General features: G+C 42.2%; 1 pseudogene; it reads left to right on the top strand.

Annotated features, from left to right (window-relative positions):
* On the top strand, positions 1-25975 carry LOC116324211 (annotated as a pseudogene).
* Positions 25976-27778: the final 1803 nt, after the last annotated feature.

Genomic DNA, 27778 nt, shown 5'->3' with positions numbered 1-27778 from the left:
GTGATAGAGAACGCGTGAGCGCGCACAGCTTCTTGACAGCTAGCGCTCAGGATGGACTGCAGAGAGTCGGCGTTATTAGTGTCCGTTCTCCTCCTGGCTTTGGATTTGTGTTCTGCTCAGAATTATGTCCTGAGCGATGACGGGGGGCTGGGAAGGGTTTTTGACGGAATTGGAGGTTTAAGCGGCGGAGGGGTGAGTTTAGTGTATTTTTAGTAGAGTACTTCCTTGTATGACACTGCCTCCACAGGAACAAGCTGATCTATGCATACCTGCATGTTTCATGTTTCTCTGATTAACTGATCATTTTACTAACAGAACATTTCTTCTTGTGCCTTAATGTAGGCGACGTCTCGGTTACTGGTGAGTTATGCCGAGCCGTACCGCAGCCAGGTACTAGACTTCCTGTTTAAGGTACGGCAGAAGCAACTCATGCACACAGTTCAGTTTAAAGCACTGGAACTCACTGCTCCGTGTTCCTATTTTCAGCCAAACTTTGGAGCTTCTTTGCACATTCTGAAGGTGGAGATCGGAGGAGATGCTCAAACTACTGGTAACATACATTTAGTCATAATACAAATCCATGACAGTTACTAACTTGTAACTTGTTACAATTGCATTTCTCTGCTGCCAAGTCTGAAATGCATTATGACCCTCAGCTAAAGTCTGGCAGAATGACACAAATTCCTTCTTAACAAGGATACACTTGTGACATCTGCTGCATATGGATCTTAAAGTCTTGTATGGATAGGATGTTGGCTATAATCACCACATATTTTGGTGCTGCGGTCATGATAGACACTTTGGATCATAGTATAAGTTCAAGAATAAACTGATTCTCTCCATTGTTTTTTTTTTTTGGTGTTATTGAACCTCTGACTTGATCAGATGGAACAGAGCCGTCTCACATGCACTATGAAAATGATGAGAACTACTACAGAGGCTACGAGTGGTGGCTTATGAAAGAGGCCAAGAAGAGGAACCCAAATATCACACTCATAGGTAAGGAGGAACATTGTTTCTTTTTCTGTTTGATAACTTGACAACAGTAAACCATGGTTAAAGTAGACATCAGAGGGAAAATGTCATAGCAGGAAGCTGAGATTTAGAATCTACATGTGTTGTTACAAATGACGACTCCTGCTTTTCTTGGCATGAGCACATTTGGTATTACTGGCAAGCCTCATGGAATTTCTGCCAGGACTTTCCACCCATTTACTTCTATCCAGAGATTTTTTTGTATTTTGTATATTTTTTTATTCTAATAAAATAGTTTTGATATAAAGGTTACAATTCAATGTATGCAGTTATTTTATATGGAATGTAAATAATACGATAATGTTATTGATATTATTGAAAACTTTAACAAGTCTGCTCAGTTTGTTTGATAGATAGTGGGGGTGATTGGAAATGTGACCGATAGTAAAGTTATATTAAATGTAACATAAAAATAATCATTGTCTTTTCTTGTGTGTCTGCTTCTTTTCATATAGGTTTGCCCTGGGCGTTTCCCGGTTGGGTGGGCCATGGCAAGAACTGGCCCTATGACTACCCGGATGTCACTGCAACATATGTGGTGAACTGGATCCTTGGTGCCAAGCAGTACCATGACCTAGACATTCAGTATGTTGGGGTGTGTATGCCACTTCTCAGATTAGAATGCAGCTCTGCACAAACCCACAAAATTCATGCATAGAAATCTGTGTGTTGAAGTAGAAATGATTATTGCTTTTGTGGTCCTTACAAAGGCTGCTTCCTCAAAAATCGAATGCTTTGCAGCTTGGTGGCTTTTGGCCTGTTTAACTTTTCCTCTCATAACAAGAATATAATTAATTAATATAACTATTAATTATAATTCTTGGTGTCATTTCAAACAAACATAGAGTCATTTCAAGATCTGGTTAATGTGTTTTATTGGCAGGCTGTTTGAACATCTGACTGCTTGCATTATCTCTCAGTATCTCTGGCATTCTCAGGATTTTAATAACCAAAAGTAGTAATGGCCAAAACTTCTAAACACTAAGCAGCTTAAAATTACTTGGATTTGAAAGTTATTTGCAGCCACCTAGTGACAGTAAATTCTATAATGTAAGTCCCATTACCAATTTCCAAAATAAAAACCAAGATTCAGAACAAAGATGCGACTGTTGTTGCATGGAAGTAGCCCTGTTAGAAAGTGAAGGGTTTCTGTCCACTAAAGTTTGACTTTAACATAGTAAGTGGGAACGTATCAGAACCTGGCTTTGTTGTAAAATGTGACAAATGACATTTATTAGTTGCTTAGTACTGAAGGCCTGCCTGGAATATAAAAGTCATCTTTGTCCGTTGAGGTAAAGAAAGGCTGTTTTCATTATTTTACAAATACTGTGTTCAGTTTCCTAGTAAGCCTGTTTCATCAAAGCTTTACCACGTGATACTGGACTGATGGATTTACCTTAGCAGGAAATTGAGCCTGCAAAAGTTTGTTTTCAAACTAAAATTCTCTTTCATCCATTTAGATCTGGAATGAGCGAAGCTTTGACAACAAGTACATTAAGGTAAACATAACTTACTGTAATCTTTCACTGTACTTTTGTCATAACGAGTAGCCTGCAGTGTAAATTGAAGTAGAAAAACAGCCACTAACATTGAGTTGTCTTACTGAGAGATGCAGTGTGACGGTGTTTGGGAAGATATTAAAGCTCTAGCTGAGTTCCACTGAGAGCATGTCTTTGTCGCCAAAGGTGCTCCGGAACATGCTGGATAAAGTTAGTCTACCTGGTGTTGGCATCATTGCAGCAGACGGCGATTGGAGTGTCGCTAATTCTATGATCCTTGACCCATATCTTAATAATTCTGTTGATGTGATTGGGTGAGTACACAGTCTCAAGAAGTTTGAAATGAAATGCTCCCACTGCGTAAATCATTGGACCAGGTGGCACAGTAAAAGCAGAATTTTTACCATGTGCTATAAGTTTACTTGAAGGCTATTTGGTGCTTGACAACTGATTGCGTAAATGTGAAATGTCCACTGAATTTGGGTGTGTCTCTGTTAAAGCACTCTCCTTCCACAAGTACCCAGCTGAATGTTTGTGGCTGTTATTCTGCTGGACTTAAAAGGTAAAAGTCACAGCTGAAACATGTGTAGGTGTGTTGCTGCCGTCCTGTAAAATATTTTCAGATCTGCAACATTTCTTAGGTGGTTTTAAAGCTGCACTAAAAGAAATGTTTAAACATAAATACTGACCCAATACAGACAGTAATCATAAGTGCTAAGAAATTACGTTTATTGAATTTAGGCTACGTTCACACTGCAGGCGAAAGCGCATCAAATCCGACTTTTTTGACCCTATGCGACCCATATCCGATCATGGTATGACAGTGTGAACAGCACAAATCCGATATTTTCAAATCCGATCTGGGTCACTTTTATATGTGGTACTGAATCCGATACATATCTGATGTTTTAGAAAGCGACTGCTGTTTGAACGGTCATGTCGCATTAAATCCGTCTTTTACGTCACTGACACAAGACAGACGCCAATTATCAGCGCCGGAGAAGCGCCCGATAAGACATCGCGAACGCTTCCTGGCCATCCCGTGTAGATGTTAGTGAAACTGTTGGGAAGACAACGTTGGAGAAACGTGAACATTTTATTTGTACTGTATAATCTGCAGATTCTGACGGAAATCTGCAACTATCCTTTGAAGCACCGCTCCTCTCTAAAACAGCAATAAGGATAATTATTAGGCCATATGCAGTGTTGGGACTAACGCGTTATTAAGTAACGCGTTACAGTAACTACGTTATTATTGTGGTAACGAGCACGGTAACTAGTTATTATGCCAAAACCAGGAACGCGTTACTCGTTACTGGGATTTAGATAGGCTCGTTACTCGTTACTTAGGTGGTGGATATCGCGGAGCTTCCACAGATTCAATAACATTAGCAAGTGGTGGAGGCCAGCAGGTGGATGAAGGAAAAGGAGGCAAGAGGAGAGACCCGAAGCGGCCGCCGTCCGCGTGTCAGGTGAACTGAACTTCAGGTAAGAAGTTATGACCTGCAGTCTGAGTCAGATATAAACCAAGTTTAGGTGGAGTTTATTTTCGGTATGCTGACATTTTCGTATCACTGCGTGCTAGCTAGCATGACGGAGTTTCTATACAGCTGGGTGGGTGCTATGTTACTGATGTTGAACTTTATTTTCTTCATACGGTTAATTATTAGAGTTGCCAACCGTCCCCTAAAAAACAGAATCGTCTGGTATTCAGAGAAAATATTAGGCGTTTCGTACTGAGGTGAAAAGCAACACAGTTTGTCCCGGACTTCAGCTACAATGAAAAAGACACAAAGCTGAAGCTGCACAGCTGCCTCTTCTTCTCTCATTCTCTCTCTCCCGTTTCTACTTCAATCACGAAACTGATCAATGATCAGCTGATCGGCTTTTCTCTTGTTTATTTATCGCCCACTTTGCGCCAGAAAGAGGAAACCAGCGGATGTCGCGTTAAACAACAGCAGCACATTTAAGCTTGATCAGCTGTTGTTAGAATTTATTTAATATTAATTTCTAGTATCAGCTGATGTTTGCTGGAGCCACAGCTGTAAAGCTGCTGGTCATGATATCGGTTTGGTTATCTGGTGAGAGGGAAACATGAAGATGAAACCAGGAGATGTCCTTACTGAATCATCAGAGCTGAACAGGTGATGGAGAAATAGGTTTACCTTTTAGGTGACATGAATGAGTTGAAGGGAAGTTATGAACTGTTTCTGAGAGACAAATAACACCAGGATCCTTTTCTAAGTAGTTGACAGCTGGTAACTGTGCAGGGGCGGGTCTAGCAAAGTGTTGCCAGGGGCCAGGTAGGGCATTAACAGGAAAGGGGGCACAAGGAAATACTTTTCTTTATTATTCTCATTTAAAATGTCTCGCTTTTAAAAAATAATTATCTGAGTCTTACAACAAACGATTGATAGATTGATACATATATACCATCAGAACAGTGTACATCACTGTCACAACAGTGTTTGTTTTCATTCAAAGGCTTTATGATTTTTCCTATAATGGCGGGCGGTCTCTAGTCAAAATGCCCGGACGATTGTTTTGTCCCAGTCCAGCCCTGGATGCAGCTCATCTGCAGTCTGGTGTTACCTACATCTTCCTATTCAGAAGGCAGAATTTCCAAGTTCTGAGTACAATCAAAAGCACCACGACTGCAGTTTTTGTGTTGGATGTAAAAAGCAGGCTAGAATCATGGCGGCGGTCAACGACGGTCCAGGCGTGGGATTTCTCTCGTGGAAATGTGTGCATTATTTTTTCCTTTCTATTGGTAGGTGGCACAGTGCACTTGTGGCAAGTAAGCAAGCTAGAAGACTGGCAATCTTGCTGGGTATCCAGTTACGGAAGCAACACATTAACAAGAGAATTCTGAGTAAAACCAAAGTTACTTTCCCTAGTAACTAGTTACTCTGAAAGTAACGAGTAACTTGAAGTAACTGAGTTACTTTTTTAGAGAAGTAACTAGTAATGTAACTAAGTTACTAATTTAAAGTAACTTACCCAACACTGGCCATATGTAAATAACAAAATAACTTTACAACTTAAAGCAAAATTGGGAAACATAAAGTCCGAAACAAGTCTTTATATTAAGGGCCATCAGTCAAACAATACTGTTTGGTCTGGGTCTAAACAGAGTGTGTTGTGTGTGACGTCTTCTTTTGCGCATGCGGGCCGCTTTGAGGGTTCACACTAGAGCGCGTTTGCTGTCACATTTTATTTGTAGTGTGAACAAGCAGACAAAAAAATCGGATTTGATCAAAAAATCAGAATTGAGCATTAAGACCTGCAGTGTGAACGTAGTCTTAGAGTGTTTGCATCTGTCTTTCTTGGGTGACAGCATGTTGATGTGCAACTGTAGGAAAAAACGAATCACTACAGTTGTGCCACACACTTCTAAAATCAAGCACCTAGGCATGCAGACTGCTTCTACAAACATTTGTAAAAGAATGGGTCGCTCTCAGGAGCTCCAGTGAATTCCAGTGTGATACCATGATAGGATGCCACCAGGGCAACAAGTTGTTTTTCAGGAGTTGGGTTCAGCCTCTTATTTCCAGTGAAAAGAAACAGTTAATGCTTCAGTATACCAAGACATTTTGAACAATTTCATGCTCCCATCTTGGTGGGAACAGTTTGGGAATGGCCCTGTTCTAATATGACAGCACAGAAGTGCTCAACGCAAGGTCCACAAAGACATGGATGAGCGAGTTTCGCGAGGAAAACCTTGACTGGCCTGCGAAGTCCAGACCTCAACCTGATAAAATACCTTTGGGATGAGTTGGAACAGGCCTTCTCATCCAATGTTGGCATCTGACCTCGCAAATGCGCTTGATCGTTTAAAGGAGGAGTGATATAGGTCATCTATATCCACTGTAAACAACCACCTTTGAACAGAGGGTCGATCGGTGTATATATGGAGGAGGATGGGAGAGAGGTACAGTGACTCCAGCCATCTTTTAAAACACAGTGGAGGCTCTGGCATGGTTTGGGGCTGCAATTTTGACAAGGATCTTGTCAAAATTGATGGAATTGCGAATGCAGGAAAGTACGGTATTATTTTAATTTACCATTTAATAACATCTGGAACAGATTAATAAGCATGTCAAAAAATCCCAAACACACTGTCAATGTAGTGTTTTTTTGTTTTTTTGTTTTTTTTTGTCCAGGTGTGATTTACACCTGGACAAAGGTGAGTTCGTCCACCAACTCTAATTGGAGCGGTTCCTCCACCGCTCGCGGCGGGAGCAGCTGTTCATCCGGCTGTTCCCCCTCCTCCAGCAGGCGTGGACCCCCGTGCGCCTCGTCCACCACCTCTGGCTGCCGAGGTGCCCCACACGGCTCCTCCACCGCTTCCCTACCACCAGGTTCCACTGGTGGGGTTTGCGGCAGCGGTGTCGACTAGGGTTGGGCGATATGGCCCAAAATTCTTATCTCGATATTCTTTAGCTGGATGATGATATACGATATATAGCTCAATATTTTTTTTAAAGCCATAAAGTAAGAACAAAAAAGAGAGTTCTTAGTCAAAGCTGTGTCCCAGATCTCACACAGGCACTTTAATTAACATACAGCCTAGATGTACATGAAAATATTACTCAGAAATAAATTATCAGCATTTATTAAATAATAATGCTCCATACATAAAATAAAACAATGTTGTTTTTGTGCATAACAAAAAGCTCACAATTGTGCAGTCAAACTAAAAAGACACTGAGCATATTAACAAAGACAGACAGATTTTGCAGCTGCTCTCTTCCCACGTTCTACTGTGTGACTGACAGTCTTGAGTTTGAAATCCGCTTCGTAACCATGTCTCTTAACAGGTGCGATTTGTGATCCTTATATACACACAATACAGTAATATTACGTTGAAGCACAGTACGTATTACTCCGTGAGGCTACTGACTACGGTTGCCATAATGCTCCGACAATCCAGCAAGCGGTGCAGCTTTGTAGCTTACAAAAGTCGTACTAAAACATTTTTGTTTCTGAGCGCCGTGTACCACATAAAATTGGTTCGTGGTCAGTAAGCACAACTAGAATTCATACATAAGGCACATTTTCATACATAAGGTCGATTTTTGAGAAAATGGAAGGATTTTAGTGTAAGCTTATAGTCCGAAAAATACGGTATACGAGTTTTGTAAGGTGGTTTGTTTCGGGGCAGGAGGCTGGGAGACTTCGCGCAGTTTTACACAGTCTTCATTTTGCACTTTATGGTGCTGTTGTAAATGGTGAAAATACTATTAGTGCTCCAGCCTTTAGTCGGGACGCTTTCCCGACATTCTCTACAGAATACTCATCTGACACTCCAGATAATAGTAAAAAGAAGTAATGCTGACAGCATTAATCTCGTTAAAATGCACGGCGTCAATGCGTTAGCATTTTTAGCTCGTTGAAGCTCGTAAAGATTTACCGCGTTAATGCAGTTATGGCGTTAACATCATTTTGACAAGATAAATGCCGCCAGCACTAAAATAGTAATCTCCAAATGTTTTCTTTTTACCAACAAGCTCCTCTGTGATAGCTGACGTGTCCATCTTGTCGTTGCTTGCAGGTGAAGCGATGGGGGAGGGGGAGCTGTCTTCAGTGAAGGAGAGAGACAAGGCAGAGTAACGTAGCGTAGAGACAAAAGTGGACGAAAGAGAGGCAAACTTGTGCCTCCATAAGTATAATTATAATATAACCTAGGCTATATTGTTATAAACAATATTGTCACATCTCATATCTTGTGTAAAAATATATCGATATATTTAAAAACTTGATATATCGCCCACCCCTAGTGTCGACGATGCCTGGAGCAGCATCGCCAGACTCGCGATCCTCTCTAGATGCCGCTCCATCTGGTCCCGCAGCTCTTCCTACTGGCAGTGTGCCTCTGCCACCTGCTCCCACTGGATGGCCGCCATGTGGACGAGCTCCACTCTTTTCTGGCTCCAGTAAGGACCCACCGTGCCGCCTCCTGGGTTTCGGCACCAGTGTGGTGTGAATGAAACACGGCGGGTCCATAGATCACAGTTATGAGCCATTTTATTGATTCCGACTGTCAGCCGTACATGCATCATACCACAAAAACAACAACAAACCCCAATTCGCCATGTTTTAACTCGGCGGGGCGTGATTGCGGATGCCGTGCAGGTGCGTCCGCACAGCCCCACAGACCACGCCCCACCACAAACACATAGTTAAACACTGTCAGTCACAGACTGACCCATTAACATTACTGAAGCATTCTAGGATCATCTTGACAGAACAGAACAAAAGGCAGCTTGTTAAGGAGTAAAGGTAACCATACCAAATATCAAGAGTTAGTGTAAAAGCAGATGAAGCCGATCACCATCCTCAATCCCTGCCGACCTTAAATTGCCTTTCCTAGACACATGACTGTGATAGCTGGCCTGGTAAAGAGACAGCTGGAGTGAATGCATCTATGCTCCATTTCCTAGTGTAATATAAAGAAAAAAAGAAAAGGTTCAAGACCTTACAGTAGTATTGTAGCATCAGAGAGCACCAAAATGTATCAAACATTATATGAAGGACTAGGAAGCATAACCTCAATGATGACTTATAATAAATTGTCCCAAACATGGACAGGATCAATGAAATGTTAACTGCAAACGACATTGTGTACTTTGCTTCAGACAAAGGACAGTCTCACAGTCATAAGCTACAGTTTCTACAGCAGATTTCCTAACCTGTTTACTGTTTTCATTGATGATTTCTAATAACGTAATATCAAACCTAGATTTTCTAATTTTAAAAGCAGCTAGTATAATATAGCTTATAAGTTAAAACTCTTTGCTCTTACTTGTGCCATTTCACGTATTGTCAAAAAGGCTTTTCAGATTGGCTAGTAAACAGTGCAGCATTTAGTTGTCTCTAAGCCAGATGTCTCTCAGTAATTTCTCCGCCCTGTTGCATCAAATCTCGGCAAAGGCAGCTTTAATGCCACCAGTTTCTTGAGAAACTAGTTCTGTATATACAAATTTTATATGGAAGCAGTAAACATTGTATAGACAAATTCTGAACTGTGCTAGCTGTGAATCCGTCTTCTCTGCTGTCAATCTCCTTCTATGACTGTGACTGTCTGCACCAGCTGCTGCGATACACTCTGGATAAGAGTGGTCTGGAGAGGGTCAAGATCATAGCCAGTGACAACCTGTGGGAGCCCATTGCCTTTTCTCTGCTGCTAGACCCTGAGCTGAGCACAGCTGTAGACGTGATAGGGTAGGATCTTCCTCTGTGCATAGTTTGTATACGTAGCCTATGTTCTCTATCCTCAGCAGCTAAAACTTCAGCCAGCTGTCATCTGATGGTTGCTGCTTAAAAATGAAACACTTGGATCACTAAATGCTTTGAAAACAGTGCCCTTTCCTGTGTGATGTGATATGTATACTACTAGCAGTAAAAACAGCATCCTTTTCCTGATGGCACTATAGCACAGAGTAGTTTGTTTTTCTTTCTTTTGTGTTTAAACAAAATGCAGCATTTAATAGCTTCTAAGACAGATTTCATCCAGGTTTCAGAGCCCATCACAGCACAGAAACAGCTTTGGTGAAGGTCAAAAATGATCTTCTTATGGCCTCTGACAGTGGACTCATCTCTGTGCTTGTCCTGCTAGACCTCAGTGCAGCATTCGATACTGCTGACCATATTTAGAGCGATTAAAGCATGCTGTAGGTATTAAAGGTACTGCAGTGGTTTGTATCATGTCTATCTAATAGTCTCCAATTTAAATGGAGAGTCCTCTTCACACACTAAGTTTAATTATGAAGTTCCACAGGGTTCTGTGCTAGGACCAACTTTGTTTACACTATGCCTGATATCCCTTGGGCAGTAGCTTTAGAAGGCATAGCATACATTTTCACTGCTATGCAGATGACTTCCAACTTTATCTATCCATGAAGTCAGATCACGCACACCAATTAGTTAGACTAGTTAGGAATATCTTAAAAAGAAAGATGTCTCATAATGACCTTGATGACCTCTATTTATTTTGCTTCTAATCTCATAAAAATGGTATTTAACTAGATGCTTACTTTGGATGACATTACCTTGGCCTGTATGGCATCCTGGATTTAGGTTAGGTACTTCTTCCACAATTGTAAAAAGTTGATAATCAATATTTGATCAGAGCATTTGTTCACTGTTCATCAAAACAGTGATCAGTAATTTTACTAATAGTCACAGATCTAAGTACAGAACAGAAACGGCTCTTTAATATTGTTCTTGCTAATCCCTTTGTGAACACTTTTAAGATTTAAAATAAACAAATATATTAACCTATTTAAACAAAAATTAAAAGAATTTCAGGAGAATTGTGCAAAAAATATTTGTCAGACAGCTGATAGATGCGTGATGTTTCCTTGTCGTCTGCAAGTCCAGGCCCAGAGACCAGAGTGATGGATCTAAAACGGACATAACTAAAGTTAATCCAGTGGTTACCTGCACAGAGATAACCAAAAAGCATAAAAACCTTACCACACCTAGCACGCAGCAGCTACAAGCTTGGTGTGTGATATAATATAAGACCCTTTAGATTTACACAGCATGACAGCGTCAACCTGAACTGTTTATCAGACACTAGTTCAGACCAATGAGCTATTTACTAAAGACACCCTGTCACATCCTCCTCTTCTGTCCACTCCACAGACTATCTGTTCAGGTTCATCTACAGTCAGGTCCATAAATATTGGGATATCGACACAATTCTAACATTTTTGGCTCTATACACCACCACAATGGATTCCAAATGAAACGAACAACATGTGCTTCAACTGCAGACTGTCAGCTTTATTTGAGGGTATTTACATCCAAATCAGGTGAACAGTGTAAGAATTACAACAGTTTGCATATGTGCCTCCCACTTGTTAAGGGACCAAAAGTTATGGGACAATTGGCTTCTCAGCTGTTCCATGTCCAGGTGTGTGTTATTCCCTCATTATCCCAATTACAATGAGCAGATAAAAGGTCCAGAGTTCATTCCAAGTGTGCTATTTGCATTTGGAACCTGTTGCTGTCAACTGTCAAGATGAGATCCAAAGAGCTGTCACTATCAGTGAAGCAAGCCATCATTAGGCTGAAAAAACAAAACAAACCCATCAGAGGGATAGCAAAAACATTAAGCATGGCCAAAACAACAGTTTTGAACATTCTCAAAAAGAAGGAACACAGGAACGGTGAGCTCAGCAACACCAAAAGACCCCGAAGACCAGGGAAAACAACTGTGGTGGATGACCGAAGAATCCTTTCCCTGGTGAAGAAAACACCCTTCACAACAGTTGGCCAGATCAAGAACACTCTCCAGGAGGTAGGTGTATGTGTGTCAAAGTCAACAATCAAGAGAAGACTCCATCAGTGTGAATACAGATGGTTCACCACAAGATGTAAACCATTGGTGAGCCCCAAAAACAGGAAGGCCAGATTAGAGTTTGCCAAACGACATCTAAAAAAAAGCCTTCATAGTTCTGGAACAACATCCTATGGACAGATGAGACCAAGATCAACTTGTACCAGAGTGTTGGGAAGAGAAGAGTATGGAGAAGGAAAGGAACTGCTCGTGATCCTAAGCATACCACCTCATCAGTGAAGCATGGTGGTGGAAGTGTCATGGCGTGGGCATGTATGGCTGCCAGTGGAGCTGGTTCTCTTGTATTTATCGATGATGTGACTGCTGACAAAAGCAGCAAGATGAATTCTGAAGTGTTTCAGGCAATATTACCTGCTCATATTCAGTCAAATGCATACAGCAAAAGCAACCAAAGAGTTTTTGAAGGGAAAGAAGTGGACTGTTTTGCAATAACCAAGTCAATCACCTGACCTGAATCCGATTGATGCATTTCACTTTCTGAAGACAAAACTGAAGTGAAAATGCCCCAAGAACAAGCAGGAACTGAAGACTGTTGCAGTAGAGGCCTGACAGAGCATCACCAGGGATGAAACCCAGCGTCTGGTGATGTCTATGTGTTCCAGACTTCTGTGATTGACTGCAAAGGATTTGCAACCAAGTATTAAAAAGTGGAAGTTTGATTTATTGTTCTTATCCTGTCCCATTACTTTTGGTCCCTTAACAAGTGGGAGGCACATATGCAAACTGTTGTAATTCCGACACCGTTCACCTGATTTGGATGTAAATACCCTCAAATTAAAGCTGACAGTCTGCAGTTAAAGCACATCTTGTTCGTTTCATTTGGAATTCATTGTGGTGGTGTATAGACCCAAAAATGTTAGAATTGTGTCGATGTCCCAATATTTATGGACCTGACTGTAGATCAGGGGTAGGCAACTTCAGGCCTCGATTGCCGGCGATCTGCAGGTTTTAAGATCTCACCCTGGGTCAACATATCTGAATCAAATGATTAGTTCATTACCAGGCCTCTGGACAACTTCAAGACATTTTGAGGAGGTAATTAGGTCATTTGAATCAGCTGTGTTGGATCAAGGAAACATCTAAAACCTGCAGGACACTGGCACTTGAGGCCTGGAGTTGCCTACCCCCGATTTAGATAATATTTCAGGCTCTCTAAACCTACAGTTAGTGGAGCTTTGTAGCCAGATCTCTAAGAAACAATTGTACCTTTCTTAGCAATGATGCATGCTTAAATCATAGAAGCTTTGTAATGCTGTGCAACAGATTAATGGGACAGTAGTGCAGAGGATTCAGAGCTTGTCTTAGAGTCCTTGGGTATAAAATATTTCTTCATCAATATTTCTTCTCAAGAAATCCAGTGACACAGCAAACGATAACTCTTGATTGTTCCAAACTTTATTTTTCAAGTTGTAAACAAATACAGTTTTAAAAAAGTGTTCTTCTTTGTCACTATCACATTCTTCTTTCAATACCAAAAAATGAAAAAGGAGTCAATGATTAAATGAATTTAAAAAAATATGATTATTATAACTCTATCATCCAATTTGAATAATATTATAATTCTTTTCTGTTTTTCTTTTTTGTTTGTTTGTTTTTTTTTCCTCTGGTAAACTAATCGTTCCCTTTCAGTCGATTCACTCGGTACAACACATAAGTATGGGATATTATGTCCTCCCGTGTCCTGGCTGAAGAAACCTTTAATCACGCCTTTAAGGCAGATGACCTGTGATAACATGCACACATCCCCGCCTGCAGATATAACCGCTGTCATCACAGACATCCCTCAGTTCTTACGCTCGTCCCCTCGCTGAGAACACCTCTACTGAGTTGGACTAGCTAGCTGCTGCTAGTTAGCTCCTTTGTCTGCCGACTTGAACTTAGCCCTGTTGGTGTTAGCCTCCAACGCGCAGTTGGTACGTGAGCAAAGCAGAAATCTTCTGTTCGCCCCTGTCCTCAGGGGTGTGGTTTCTCTTTCCATGACAGTGACCAGCACGATGACTGCCCTGTCTGCCTGGGGATCATCCACCCTAGGAGAGTATTGACGGAGCCTGAAGCCTGTGCATTTTGTCGCCAGCTCTGGTGCTCGTCCCTGGAAAGATGGGTGACTTTTATGGAAAAAGTGCTGGGACAGACGGCTGTCACATGGCATGACCCTCTCCTTTCCGAGTCTGGAAGCCCCGGCTCCGAATCCGAAGACAAGGATTATCCGGTCGACGTCCCCCGCAATTCGCTGGGCTGACTACATGAAATGTGTTGATGGGTTAGCCAAAGACAAGCCGGAACCATGCCTGGGTTGAAGCCCACCAGCACTCCCCAGGAAGACGATGTCGTGCTGGACATTGGCATGGACATCCATGGTTTGGCAGAGGATGAGCAGCAGAGCTCAGTGTCAGCCCAGTGTGCCGCCGCTGTTGCGCTGGTTGCCCATGATGACATCTCTTTTTTCCCCCCTGTTTCGTCGTGCTTCTGAGAAGGTGCAGGCGGACTGGCCCTCTCCTCCGCCCGCTCAGAAGCTGTTGTGGTTCATGGGCTTTTTTCTCCCCCTAGATCCCACAACGACCAAAAACCGCCTTTCCATGTTCCCAGGCCTTATCTGTGAGCTAACAGCATTAGAGATGGACCGATCCGATATTACGTATCGGTATCGGGTCACGTGCGTCACTGCGTCACGTGATAGAGCGGCTGTGTGTATTTGGAGCCTCGCTACCAAACCAGCATTTCATCTCCGAGGAAGTTCTCCCAGAGAGAAGTAAAGCAAGTGTGTAAGTTCATCTCTGAATGTTTGTAAAGCGTTCCCATGTTAAGCTTAACAACCGATACATGGAGCGACTGCCTCTCTCTCCCTCACCTTCCTGCGGCTACTTCAATCGTGAAACTGCTTAATGATCAGCTGATCGGCTTTTCTGTCGCGAGTCCGTCTCTCTTCTTTGTATTTGGCCCACTTTGCACCAGAAAGAGGAAACCAGCGGCTGAACAACAGCAGCACGTTTAAGCTTGATAAGCTGTTGTTAGAATTTATTTAATATTACTTTCTACACCAGGATCCTTTTCTACGTAGCTGACGGCTGGTAACTGTGCAGGGGCGGATCTAGCAAAGTGTAGCCAGGGGGGCCGATAGGGCATTAACAGGGAAAAGGGGGCACAAAGACATACTTTTCTTTCTTATTCTCATTTAAAATGTCTCGCTTTTAATAAATAATTATCTGAATCTTACACCCAAAGTTTTAATCTGATGTAAAATGTATAGAAGTCCATTACTGTATATAGTAACTGTTAAGTCTAATATACCCTAGTAAGCTATAGTACTTTTTTCTTTGAGAAGGTACCATCTGTGAATTCTGCAATTCTGTTGAAGAAAGATGTTGAATCTATTTAATTATTCTTGAAAAATAATTTACTTCTGTGCATTTTTTTTCACCCTGCATCAAATTAAAGTTGATTACATCGATTAAGCATCATGAGGTGGAGGGTGGGGGGTGGTTCCCTATTTTTTTTTTTTTTTTTTTTTTCTGGGAGTTTGCAACCCTATTAGTTAGGTTGCTTAATATTTCTGCTAAGTACTCTTTAAAATACCAGAATAGGGAGGATTAAGTTTATTAGATTGATCAGTGTTGCTGAACTATGAAATATTTTGGGCGCAGTGTATTTTTTACATACAGGTATAACAGAATAGCTTTAGTGTTGTTGTTTATTTAAACTTGAGTATGAACTTATACAAAATGCAGCAAGATATTAAAAAAACAGTTTTATTGATTAAAAAAACACACTATATCGGATTCATATCAGTATCGGCAGATATCCAAATTTATGATATCGGTATCGGACATAAAAAAGTGGTATCGTGCCATCTCTAAACAGCATCATGGGACAAACCTCTGTCTACCCACGTCACTGTTCCCAGCTATGGACAGTGCAAAGTTGGATGGCGCCAAGGAGGCTGGCTTAGCTAACCCAACTCCTATGGAGCCGTCTCTGGCTGTTTATCTGGCCCCATCCCTTAACCATTGTGTCGGTGGCCCCGCAACTCTTGCGTCCAAGCACTGCAGAATCTTTGCATCGCAATGGGAGAAGATTTATCGTGTTCAGAACAGCACTACTCACGCCATGAGCTCCGTCACCATGCTCCAGACGTACCAGGCGATGTGCCTGGTGGAGCTCGGATCGCTGGGTTCTGATGATAGCCCGCTGGCACCTCCTCTAAACGAGGTCAGAGTCGCCACAGATTACATCCTCTGTGCATCCCCCTGTGCAGCGCTCTCTCTGGGGAAAGGGATGGCTTCGACATTAGTGGCGTAGAGGCACCTGTGGCTGACCCTCTCTGCCGTCCCGGATAGGGACAGGGCTGTAATATCTGGATGAACCAGTGTCTGTGGCTGGGCTATTCGGACATTCACTTGGAGTCATTCAGGCTAGATTCGATTTGAGGAAGAAGCAGACAGAAGCTTTGCGGAACATCTTCCCCAGATGTGAGGCGAAGCCCAGGCCCACACCTAGCTCTCACAGGCCCGCTGCTACTCTGTCGACTGGCAAGAGACCGGTGCCCACTGCTGCAGTGAGTGTGCCGCCAGCGGGAGCACATCCTCCGGTTTAAGCTCCACGCCAGGCAGCCTGGAGCATGCTGCAGCCGGCTGGCTGCTCACTTCCCTCACTGGCACGCTTGTGCCCCCTCTCCATGGGTGCTGCGAACTGTTGCTGTGGGTTACCGGTTGCAGTTCCAGGTCAAGCTGGCTCATTTCCACAGAGATGTAAACACTACTGTCGGCATCAAAGCAGCAATGATACTGAGGTAGGACATAAAGGCGCTATTGCAGAAAAGAGCAATACAAGGGGGGAAGTCTTCGTCCCATCTTCAACCTGCCAGTCTTGAACAAGTATCTACAACGTACAAGTTCAAGATGCTAACACTCAGACAGCTCTTGAATGCAGTCGGCAGAGGAGATTGGTTTGCAACAATCGTTCTAACAGATGCTTATTTTCATGTGGCTATACACCCAAACCACAGGTAGTTTCTGAGGTTTGCATTTGAGGGCGTAGCCTACGAATACCTGGTGCTGCCATTTGGGTTGTTGCTTGCTCCTCACACCCTGTGCCAAATGTGCCAGCAAAATGATGCAGCGCTTGCCCCCCCAGAAAGAGAGGCATCCGCATCTTAGCCTACCTAGATGACTGGGCTCTCGTAGCTTGCTCCAGAGAGCAGGCGGAGGCACAGCTGTCACTGGTTTTGTCACACATTCAGGCACTGGGTTTCTCTGTGCACTTTCAAAAAAGCTTGCTAATCCCGAGTCAGCAGATTTTTCTTTCATTGGTTTGGAAATATGCTTGCTTTCCAGCCGCGCACGTTTGTCGGAGCACAGAGTGGCTGCGTTTCATCGCTGCCTCGTTCAGTTTCAGCTGGAACGCAGACTGCGTTTCTAGACGATATTACATTTCTTGAGCATGATGGCATCTATGATCGCCGTAGTGCCGCTTGGACTGTTAAAGATGAGAGCGTTTCAATGCTGGACTCGCTGTCTCTCACCGCCTGTGTGCGTCGCATCACCTTGGGAGGAGGCTGACGGTAACCACGTCTTGCATGCTAGCCTGGGCTGCTGGTTCAGGGCGCCCTCCAGGGACCTAAGGGGGTGGGGAGCGCTGTGCGAGGATCCATCAGCGAGAGGGATCTGGTCCGCATCCCGGCGTGAGCTGCACCTCAACCACTTAGAGCTGTTAGCAGTGTTCTTAGCTCTCAAACATTTCCATCCAGTCCTGGAGGGCCAGCATGTCCTAGTCAGGGCAGACAATTCAACAGTGCTCTCTTACATAAACAGGCAGGGAGGAACACGCTCCCTTCAAATGTTGAAGCTGTCCTGCTCTCTGCTGTTATGGTGCAGTGTTTATTTTCTGTCTGTAAGAGCAACCCATGTTCCGGGCCACCGGAACCTGGGGCTAGACCTTCTCTCCTTCTCACCTTCTTCTCTCTTTGATAGTGGCTCAGATTTGGGATCTATTTGGCAAGGTGCAAGTAGATCGTTTTGCCTCCAGGGTAAATACTCACTGCCACCTGTTCTTCTCCATAATCAACCACGATGCACCCTTGGGCACGGACGTGCTAGCGCACCAATGGCCAGACGTGCTCCTGAATGCATTTCCCCAGTAGAAATGATATTTCCAGTTCTAAAGAGAATGCGGTGGCAGTCTTTCTCTCTGATTCTAGTGGCCCTTTGGTGGCCCACAAGGTCGTGGTATCCAGAGACAATCAGCCTGCTAGCAGCTAGTCCTTGGCAGCTTCCTCTCCGCAGGAACCTCCTCTCTCAGGCGGGAGGAGAAGTGGTTCATCTGCGCCCAGATCTGTGGCGCCTTCATGTTTAATTAACTTGATTGCTAAGGGTCTGCTACCTAATGTGATAGCGACAATTCAGAGCGCTAGGGCCTCATCCACTAAAGGCTTGTATGTACGCTTACAAATGGCGAGCCTTCAAGCAATGGTGCCAGGATCGCCACACTCTCACATTTCAGTGCTCTATTGTGGATGTTTTCACATTCCTGCAGGAGCTGCTGGATAAGGGCCTTTCATTTTCAACAATTAAGGTTTATGTAGCAGCTATATCTGCTTGTCATATTGGCTTTGACGGGGTGACACCAGGTGCACATCCTCTCGCCATGCATTTTCTGAAAGGGGTTCGGCGGCTGAGACCCATGCTTAGGTCCAGTGTCCCTGCTTGGGACTTATCTTTGCTGCTGGAGGCCATTTGTAGCTCACGGTTTGAACACATTGAGTCTGTGGATATGAAATTTCTCTCATATAAGACTCTATTACTTCTCGCTTTGGTTTTGGCAAAGCGAGTGGGTGACCTTCATGCGCTCTCTGTGCACATACACATATCTGTGGGTTACGTCCAAATGCTGCCTATTTTCCCAAGATCATGCCTGCATGTTATAGCTCAGTGGAGTTTGAGTTGCTGAGCTTTTGGCCCCCTCCTTTTGCATCTGAGTAGGAGAGGATGCATTCTCTTTGTCCAGTGGATGCGCTACATACCTACATTGAGCGTACTCAGAATGTGCGTTTATGTGACCAGCTGTTTGTCTGCTTCACTCATCCAGTCAGAGGTAGAGCTCTGTCTAAACAGAGGCTGTCCAACTGGATTATAGAAGCTACCTCATTGGCGTACAGCACCGAAGGTCTTGCTTTGCCCCCTGGGCTGAGAGCTCACTCCACCAGGGGGATGGCAACCTCATGGGCTCTTTTTTAAATATCACCTATAGCTGATATTTGTGCAGCAGCTAGTTGGGCATCACCGCACACTTTTGTGCGGTTTTATCGGTTCAACGTTACAGCCCCTTCGGTCGCTCATACAGTCCTTTCTGCTGGGTTTACCGCACACTAAGGTTTTGGTGGTACGATTCCAGTTCGGTGGCTGCTCTGCGGGGCGTGTATAGGTCCCATACTTATGTGTTGTACCGAGTGAATCGACTGAAAGGGAACGAACAGTTATGTCTATAACTTCTGTTCCCTGAAGGAGAGGACCGAGGTACAACACAAGGTGGTCCCACTGAGCAGTTTTGCTCGGTGAAGAGTGGCTATCGAACTGAGGGATGCGCAGGTGTCATCACAGGTCATCTGCCTTAAAGGCGTGAATAAAGGTTTCTGCAGGCAGGACACGCGAAGGCATGATATCCCATACTTATGTCTACTGGTTCCCCTCCTTCAGGGAACAGAAGTAATAGACATAATTGTTCACTTCACAAGCTATAAAATGCGGGCTTTACAATCTGTGACTGTTTGAGACTCAGCCTTAACTCCTTTTGTAGATGCTGTTTTATTTTTATTTTATCTTATTTATTTATTTATTTTTGCTGTATGGCAACAGCTTGAATACAGAAATCTGAACTGTGATCACCAAGTTTGACCTTTTGTATGTGGTGATCAGGGCTCACTATCCAGGTACCACCACAATAACAGAGGCCCTGAAGACACAGAAGAAGCTGTGGTCGTCAGAGGACTACAGCACCTTTAACAATGAGGTGGGAGGAGGCTGTTGGGCTCGGATCCTCAACCAGAACTATGTCAATGGACAAATGACTGCGTAAGTTAAAAAACAAGCAGTACATGCTAGCAAAATATTAAGCATTTCACAGAATGTATATCAAATTTGTTGAATTTTAATCAGTTTGATGGTAAGTTTTTTTTTAGTTAGAATAAAGTGTAAACTTGGTGAATACATGCTTTGGACAGACTGTTAAACCTTAATGTGGAACAATCTCATTAATGACTGATCCTTTCCCCAGCACCATCTCCTGGAATCTGGTGGCCAGTTATTATGAGGATCTCCCATTCGGCAGGGACGGGCTCATGACAGCTGAGGAGCCCTGGAGTGGCAACTATGTGGTCGAGTCTCCAATTTGGATCACGGGTCTGCATTATAGTCTGCGTACAGAGACAGATCAACATAACATTTCTCATAATAGCAAAGTTATTAGAGAGTGTTCTGTTACTTATTTATGGTAGATCATTAAAGGTCAGCAGTGTACTTTTAAATCCAGAAAACATGACACTAACCCTTAAAGTTCTGAGTAAATAAAATTCACTATATGTCACTACATTTTAGTGTTGACTGTATGTTGCATACTGATGGGCTAGACGGCATGTCATTAGAAGAAATCTCACTTGTGAGACAGATTTGATGGGTTGGTGAAAGTTTTGGCATGAGAGCAAGCTGATTTATTTTAGAAGTGAATTAGTTTGATAGTTGTTGGGCCTGGCTGAGCAATTGTTTTGTAATCCTTTGTTTTCAAATGTTTTCCTTGCAGCTCACACCACACAGTTTACCCAGCCAGGATGGACCTACCTGCAGACTGTTGGACATCTGGCACAAGGTGGAAGCTATATTGCCTTGACTGATGGGAAGGAAATCTCACTGTTGTCATAGAAACGATGGTAAGTTAGTTGCGCGTGCACAGAGAGAGAGAGAGAGAGAGCGAGAAAGAGAGCAGGTATCGAAATAATAATATCAGAATAGACCCACCCAGGTTGGAGACAGAAACACTGGAAGAACATATGGGAGAAGGACGCAACAGATAACTACAATGCTCAGTGGCTAGTGGATCTAAGAGCTGACTTCATGAGCCTCCCTGAACAGGATCCAATAAGGATCCCCAGAAGGGACTAGTCCCATCCAACTACTGGGCAATAACAGGCCTCAACAACACATGGAAGCTCTTGTCAGGCATCATAGCGGCTAAGATGAACAGGCACATGGCTGAATACAGGAGTAGGGAACCAAAAGGAATTGACATAAACATCAGAGGGGCAAAACACCAGTTCCTGGTAGATGGAGCAGTCTGTAGACTGTAAGACCAGAGTGACCAACTTGTGCACCACCTGGGTTGACTATAAGAAAGCCTACCACTCAATGCCTCACACATGGATCCTGGAGTCGCTAGAACTGTACAACATGACTGACAACAGGACCCTAAGAGCTTTCATCAAGAACTGAATGGAAATGTACTATTGGCTTAATGTTGGCCTCTACTTTTGTTCATTACAAGTCATGCCAAATACAAGCAGAGAGTCTTATCGTCTTATCACTATGTGGAACAGAGCTTTCAGTCTCTCGGTTCCTCGGCTCTGGAACTCACTTCCTGCAGTGATAAGAAATATAGATCCCCTTCCCTTATTTAAGTCACAGCTCAAAACCTGTTTGTTTAAACTGGTTTACTGGCTTTGTTACAGATCTTATTTGCTGTCAAATCTTGTTTATTTGTTGTTTTTTTATTTGTTGGGGTTTTTTTTGTATTTTCATTTATTTTAATCTATTTTAATCTACTGTTTTATTGATATCTTTTTCTCTTTGTAAGGTGACCTTGGGTTTTAGAAAGACGCCCTCAAATAAAATGTATTATTGTTAGTAGTAGTAGTAGTAGTAGTAGTAGTAGTAGTAGTAGTAGTAGTAGTAGTAGTATCATCATTAGATGGTGAGTGTCAGAACCACTATGATGACACTCATAACAACAAGAAACGACAAGATCATCCATGAGTACATCAGGAAGATAGCCACAGCTGACTGTGTGCTTAGTGAAGACCTCAAACAGCAGAAACCTGTGAGAAGAGTATCAAGAAGAGGAACCATAATGGAAGGACAGGCCCCTGCACAGCATGTACTACCTGCAGACGAAAAGAAGCAGCCGACACAGAGGAATCCTACCAGTGGCTAGAGAATGCTGGACTGGCACTAATCATGGCGGCACAGGAACAAGCTCTAAACACAACATCCATAGAGGCAGGGGTCTACCACACCAGGCAAGACCCCTGGTGCAAGCTGTGCAAAGGTGCCCCTGAGACAATCCAGCACTACACAAAACACTAAACGGTCAAGACCATTTATCCCCGCTTCTTATTAAATATGCAGCTTGTTGACTTCAAAAATAAGCTTAGAATTTGTTAAAGACTAGGGAGGACATTAAAACCATTTTAGCTGACTCTGTAGATACTTGTAGACAGTGTTTGTTTGTGTATGTGTAGCTCAAATATATATATATATAAATGTATAGCTCAAACACAGGAACATTATCTGCCACATCCAACTCTGCTTTCTAATGTTATGGAATGCTCCTTTTAACAAAGCTTTTTGTCTCCTTTATAGACTCACAATCATTCAGTGTGCATAAGACCTCCACTACCTCCCTTTAATGTAACATCCCAAAATGCAACTTTCCAGCTAAAGGGGTCTTTTGTAAGTTCATGTCATCTTCTTGAATCTGCTGAGAATTTATGACTTGTACATCTGTCATGTTTAAGATTATTTATTTCTTCTTAGGCATCCATTAAAGAGCTCCAAGTGTGGCGGTCACAGTTTGACTTTAAGACGAGCAAGGCTTCCTTTTTGAGAAACTAAAACCACTGAAGGTACTGTTTACACGCTGAAGAAAGATGCACCTCAGTGATATGTTGGCACCAGTTTGTCAACTGTAACACTGTCTTTATATGACATTAGCTTGTAGATGGCTCGCTTACCCTGAATCTGGCTGAAGACGAGGTTTACACACTGACCACTATTAGTACAGGAAGCAAAGGCAGCTATCCCGACCCACCTCCCTCAGCTCCCTTCCCTAAAGTGTACAAGGATGACTTTGATGTTCGTAAGTTAACCATGTGCATGACCCCACATCTCACCAAATTCTTAACGTCTATTAAAATGACAGAAAAAGTGACCTTTATGTTAAATCTGCTTCTGTGTATGTATAGGAAGCCCACCTTTTCAGAAGCTCCATACTTTGCTGATCAGACAGGAGTGTTTGAGTACTACATTAACCTGACTGATCCTGGACCTCACGTCTTCACCTTAAGACAGGTTCTGACAGAAAGGCCCATCACATGGGCAACGGATGCTGATCAAACCATTAGTGTCATCGGAGACTATTACTGGTGAGTAGTCCTGTGACTACTATGATTACTTTAGATGGGTTAGTCACTACTATCACTAACCAAACTAAAGTAATCCATGGGGTGTCTGTGGCTCAGGAGGTAGGCAGACACACACACACACAAATATATATATATGTATATATTTTTTTCCACCCTGTTACATTGTTATTTTATACAGGCAGAACCTGACAGTGACATGTGACGTCTTCATGGAGAAGATGAATGCTGGTGGTGTGTTCATAGCAGCCAGAGTGGATAAAGGGGACAGTCAATCCGCAAAAGCTAAAGGAGTCTTCTTCTGGGTGTTTGCTGATGGCACCTACAAAGTTACCAATGATCTTGGTCAGTACAATCTGTCTCTGCTCCAACCTTAAATGTCTTTTAGACCCCATTCCTATAAGAGTGCTCAAAATGGCCTACTATTAATTAATGATTGAGTCTTAAAAATGATCAATCTGTCTTCATTATTGGGCTGTGTACCACAGGGTTTTAATGTTCCACTAGTTAAACCATTACTTACAAAGCTACCACTTGATCCCGCTGTCTTAGCTAGTTCTAGGCCAGTCTTCAACCTTTTGAAAATTGGCCTAACATTAAAATTAGATTAGTCAACTCTTTCTCAAATTTTTGAAAGAATGGTTCTAAAACAAGTAACTGATCATCTACAGAGGATTGATTTATTATAAGAGTTTCACTCAAATTTCAGAACTTATCACAGTACTTAAACAGCATTGGTTAAGGTTGCAAATGATCTCAGTGCAGCTTTCCATACTGTTCATAATATTCTATTAGAGCAGTTAAAGCATGCTGTACTGCACTGCAGTGGTTTGAATCACATTCATCTAATAGATTCCAATTTGTTCATGTTAAGGAGTCTTCTTCATATACTAAGGTTAATTATGGAGTTCCCCAGGGGTTCTATGGTTGGGCTAATTGTATGTACATTATGCTTGCTTCCTTTAGGAAGTGTCATTAGAAGGCATATCATACATTTTCAGTACTATGGAGATGATACCCTGCTTTATCTTTCTATGAAGCCAGATGACACACCAATATAGTTAAACTGCCAGAATGTCTCAAAGACATAAAGAGTTGGATGACCTCTAATTTCCTGCTTCTAAATTCAGATAAAACTGAGGCCATTACAGTCAGCCACAAAAATCTTAGAAATATAGTTTTTAACCAGAGGCTTACTCTGATTGGCAGTACCTTGGCCTCCAGTAACACCGTGTGGAATCTTGTAGTTGTTTCTGACCAGGACATGTCCTTCAGTGAGCATATTAAACAAATATGTAGGACTACTTTCTTCCATTTTTTGCAATATCTTTAAAATGAGAAATATCTTGTCTCAGAGTGATGCTGAAATACAGGTTTATGCATGTATTACTTTTAGGCTGGACTACTGTAATTCATTATTATCAGGATGTCCTAAAACTCCTGAAAAGCCTTCAGATGATCCAAAATCCTGCAGCAAGAGTACTGACAGTACTGACAAAGCTCCTTGAGGTCCTGGTGTTAGGATTTGGGACTCACACTTAACTCCAAACTGAAAACCAAAATCATCACTTGTAGTCTTTTATTTCATAGACAGTTTCTACATAATTTCCATAGTTGGACAGTTTGTTGTCGCTGTGCCTCTCATCACTGTTCTTTTGTCAACAGTTGGCGAGACTGTACTTGCAGAGGGACAGTCTGGTACTGAGGTATATGGCTGGTACACCTTGTCACTCACTGTAAAAGTAAGTAGACACTTTTACTAATTGTATTTTTTTTTTTTATACTGTCACTTCTTTCAATTTTATTATGATTAATAGAGTTTTGAATCCAATAAACCATGTGAAGACTTGAAGATTAGATCAACTCAGATTAGCTACTCTCATTATTAATAGTATCTTGGGTGAGCATCTAAATCGCACGAGAGATTCAAGATGATGTATTAGCAAGACAAAGCAAACAATCTGCCCTTTTCCTACTTGGATTTTATGTGGAGGTTTTTTGGTGATTTGTAGGTCCATTGTGTTAATACAGTATGTCAAAATCAAAAATAACAAAAGTTACACTTGAGGTTGTACTGAAAAAAGGCAAGGCAAACGGTTTCTGATCATATATGAAGACAAAATAAAAAGTAGTCTGAAGTGAAGGATTATAACCTTGACGACACAATTAACTGGGGGCAGTAATCAGCCCTATTGCTGGTAGCTGTGCAGGAAAAATCCTTTCTGATGTAGGTTATTGTGTTGACACATTGTAACTACACTTTTCAGCAAAATGCCTGTCTTGTCACAGCCACATTAATTTGACTATGAAAAGTCACATTGTGTCTTGTAACATGGATTTGAAAAATGTAAAATGTTTTTTCTCTTTCCTGAAGGGACAGTATGCATCAGGGTCACTGAATGGATACCCTCTGTGGAAGAATGCTGTGGTACTGACCCCAAAGGCTGGCTGGGCTGCCATAGGAACACGCTCATTTGAACTGGCCCAGTTTGATAACTTTGCTTTGGTGGCAGAGTGATTAATTTACTTTAAATCATGATTTACACTATGCTATGAATGTTCTGATTCATTTATGGACTTGATTAGTACTTTACAGCCGATAGCTTCAAGCATGTTTGTAAAATTTGGGGCGATGTATTGACAGAAATGGGTTGTAATATTTAATTAGCATGTAACCACGCCGTAATTATCATTGTGGTTTCTGTTCAGGACTGAGTCTTAATATGACAGGATCATTCCAAGAAAAACAATGTCTTTCTACAGCTCACAGCCAACAAAACACTGGTTTAAGACCTTTCTTTGAAGAAATGCCTTCAAATAAGGACTTCAAGATAAGGCTGGAAATGTGTTGGGGCATAACTTGTAGTGAGTCGCCTGTTTGTAGCACATTAGAATCCATCACACTTGTACAGCCTGGTGTTAGAATCAAACGACCATATTAGTATTTGGTGTTAGCCGTGTAGTTGGCTTGTCACTACCATAGGAGCATCCCTCAGTTTCTCAGTGGGCTCCACCCTCACTTGTTGCATCTGTTTTCAAAACAGCTAAGTTTCAACACCCCAAACTTCTTGGAAGTAATTCTTAATGTCTTGGCGGTTGCCTCCATCTCCATCTTTTTATATACAGTGTATGTGGAGGAAAAAAAAACGTATCAGATGGCACTGAATCCTGGAACTTTGTTTGATGTGATTGTAAATGATTTTTAGTGTGACTTTATCTTGTCTTAACTGCTTTGAATAAATCAAATAGAAAGCCAAAGACAAGTTAGTGTAGTGTAACCTGAGCCTCCTGCAGAAAACAAGTTTACTAAACTGATATTGTGATAACGCCAGACCCTGCAATATTTGTTCATTCATTTCTTTTAATGAAAAAAGGCATTATTTATTATATATTAGCAATATTATGTGTTTAGACACTCGAGCAATAAATTAAAATCAGATAGTTTTTTTTTAATAAGGACCACTGTATGGATGGTGGACAATCAAATACAAAAAAACCCCCCACTGGCCAGTGTGTTTCATCCGTGACTCCCCATTATCATGTCTGCTCCTTACTCCCATATAGCCAACTGCACAGTATCCAGGATAACCTGAGACAGCCAGACACGTCAGCACAAGCACTACATTTTAATTTACATTCATAAAATCAGCTAAATTTAGGGTCCAATCCTGATCTGTTTCCTATGTTTTGAATACCCTAGTTGTCAAAAGTGGAATAACACTGGGATTTGGTGTAGTCAGTAGAATGTCCAGGTTAGGATTAGATATACAAATTCTGTGGTGAATGACAGGAAAAACTACTGGTCTAGGTGTTAGTCTTACTCATTTTTCCAGTCCTAGATTGTCCAAACTAATGTAAACTTCTGAGTACCATGGCCAAAAGAAATCAAAATCATATTTCAGCAACTCTTATAAAACTGTTGCATCCCATGAATATGAGAATTTAAGCAGGCTTACCAAAGGTGATCACCTGTTTTGTTTTTATGTTGTTTTTTTGTTTATTTTTTTTAAACACTCACTCCAAGTCCAATCATCAAACTCTTCTCAAAGTTCCATTCTTCCATGTCGGTCCAGTGTCAGGCTTCCAAGCTCCAAAGTAGAGCTTTCAAGTTACTCTGCAGCTATTTTCAGTGAAGAACCTTACACATACAGAACAAGACGGAAAAAAGTAGCAACAGGTGCCTCTGTTTTCTTGCAGTTTGCATGAGGCTTCATGACACGACAATAAACAAATTCCCCACTAAAACTTAATAATAATATCAATGTTAAAGAGGTAAGTATTTCTCAGTTGCATTGAATAGATAGAATAAACTGTAAAAAACTAAACTGTAGAAAACTAAACAGCAGAAAGAAGAAGAGAAATAACAATTTTAACATAAACCAGTGACACACTCCGGGGCCTGATCAACCCTGGCAGGGCCTCCTTGGATGAGGGTGTCTAGTGATAATGGCCGAAACACCCGATGAATCCAAGGTCCAC

This window comes from Oreochromis aureus, linkage group 19 (genome assembly GCF_013358895.1).
Source record: "Oreochromis aureus strain Israel breed Guangdong linkage group 19, ZZ_aureus, whole genome shotgun sequence".
Classification (NCBI taxonomy): Eukaryota; Metazoa; Chordata; class Actinopteri; order Cichliformes; family Cichlidae; genus Oreochromis; species Oreochromis aureus.
The sequence above is the reverse complement of the archived record's forward strand: the minus strand, read 5'-3'. Positions and strand labels throughout refer to the sequence as shown.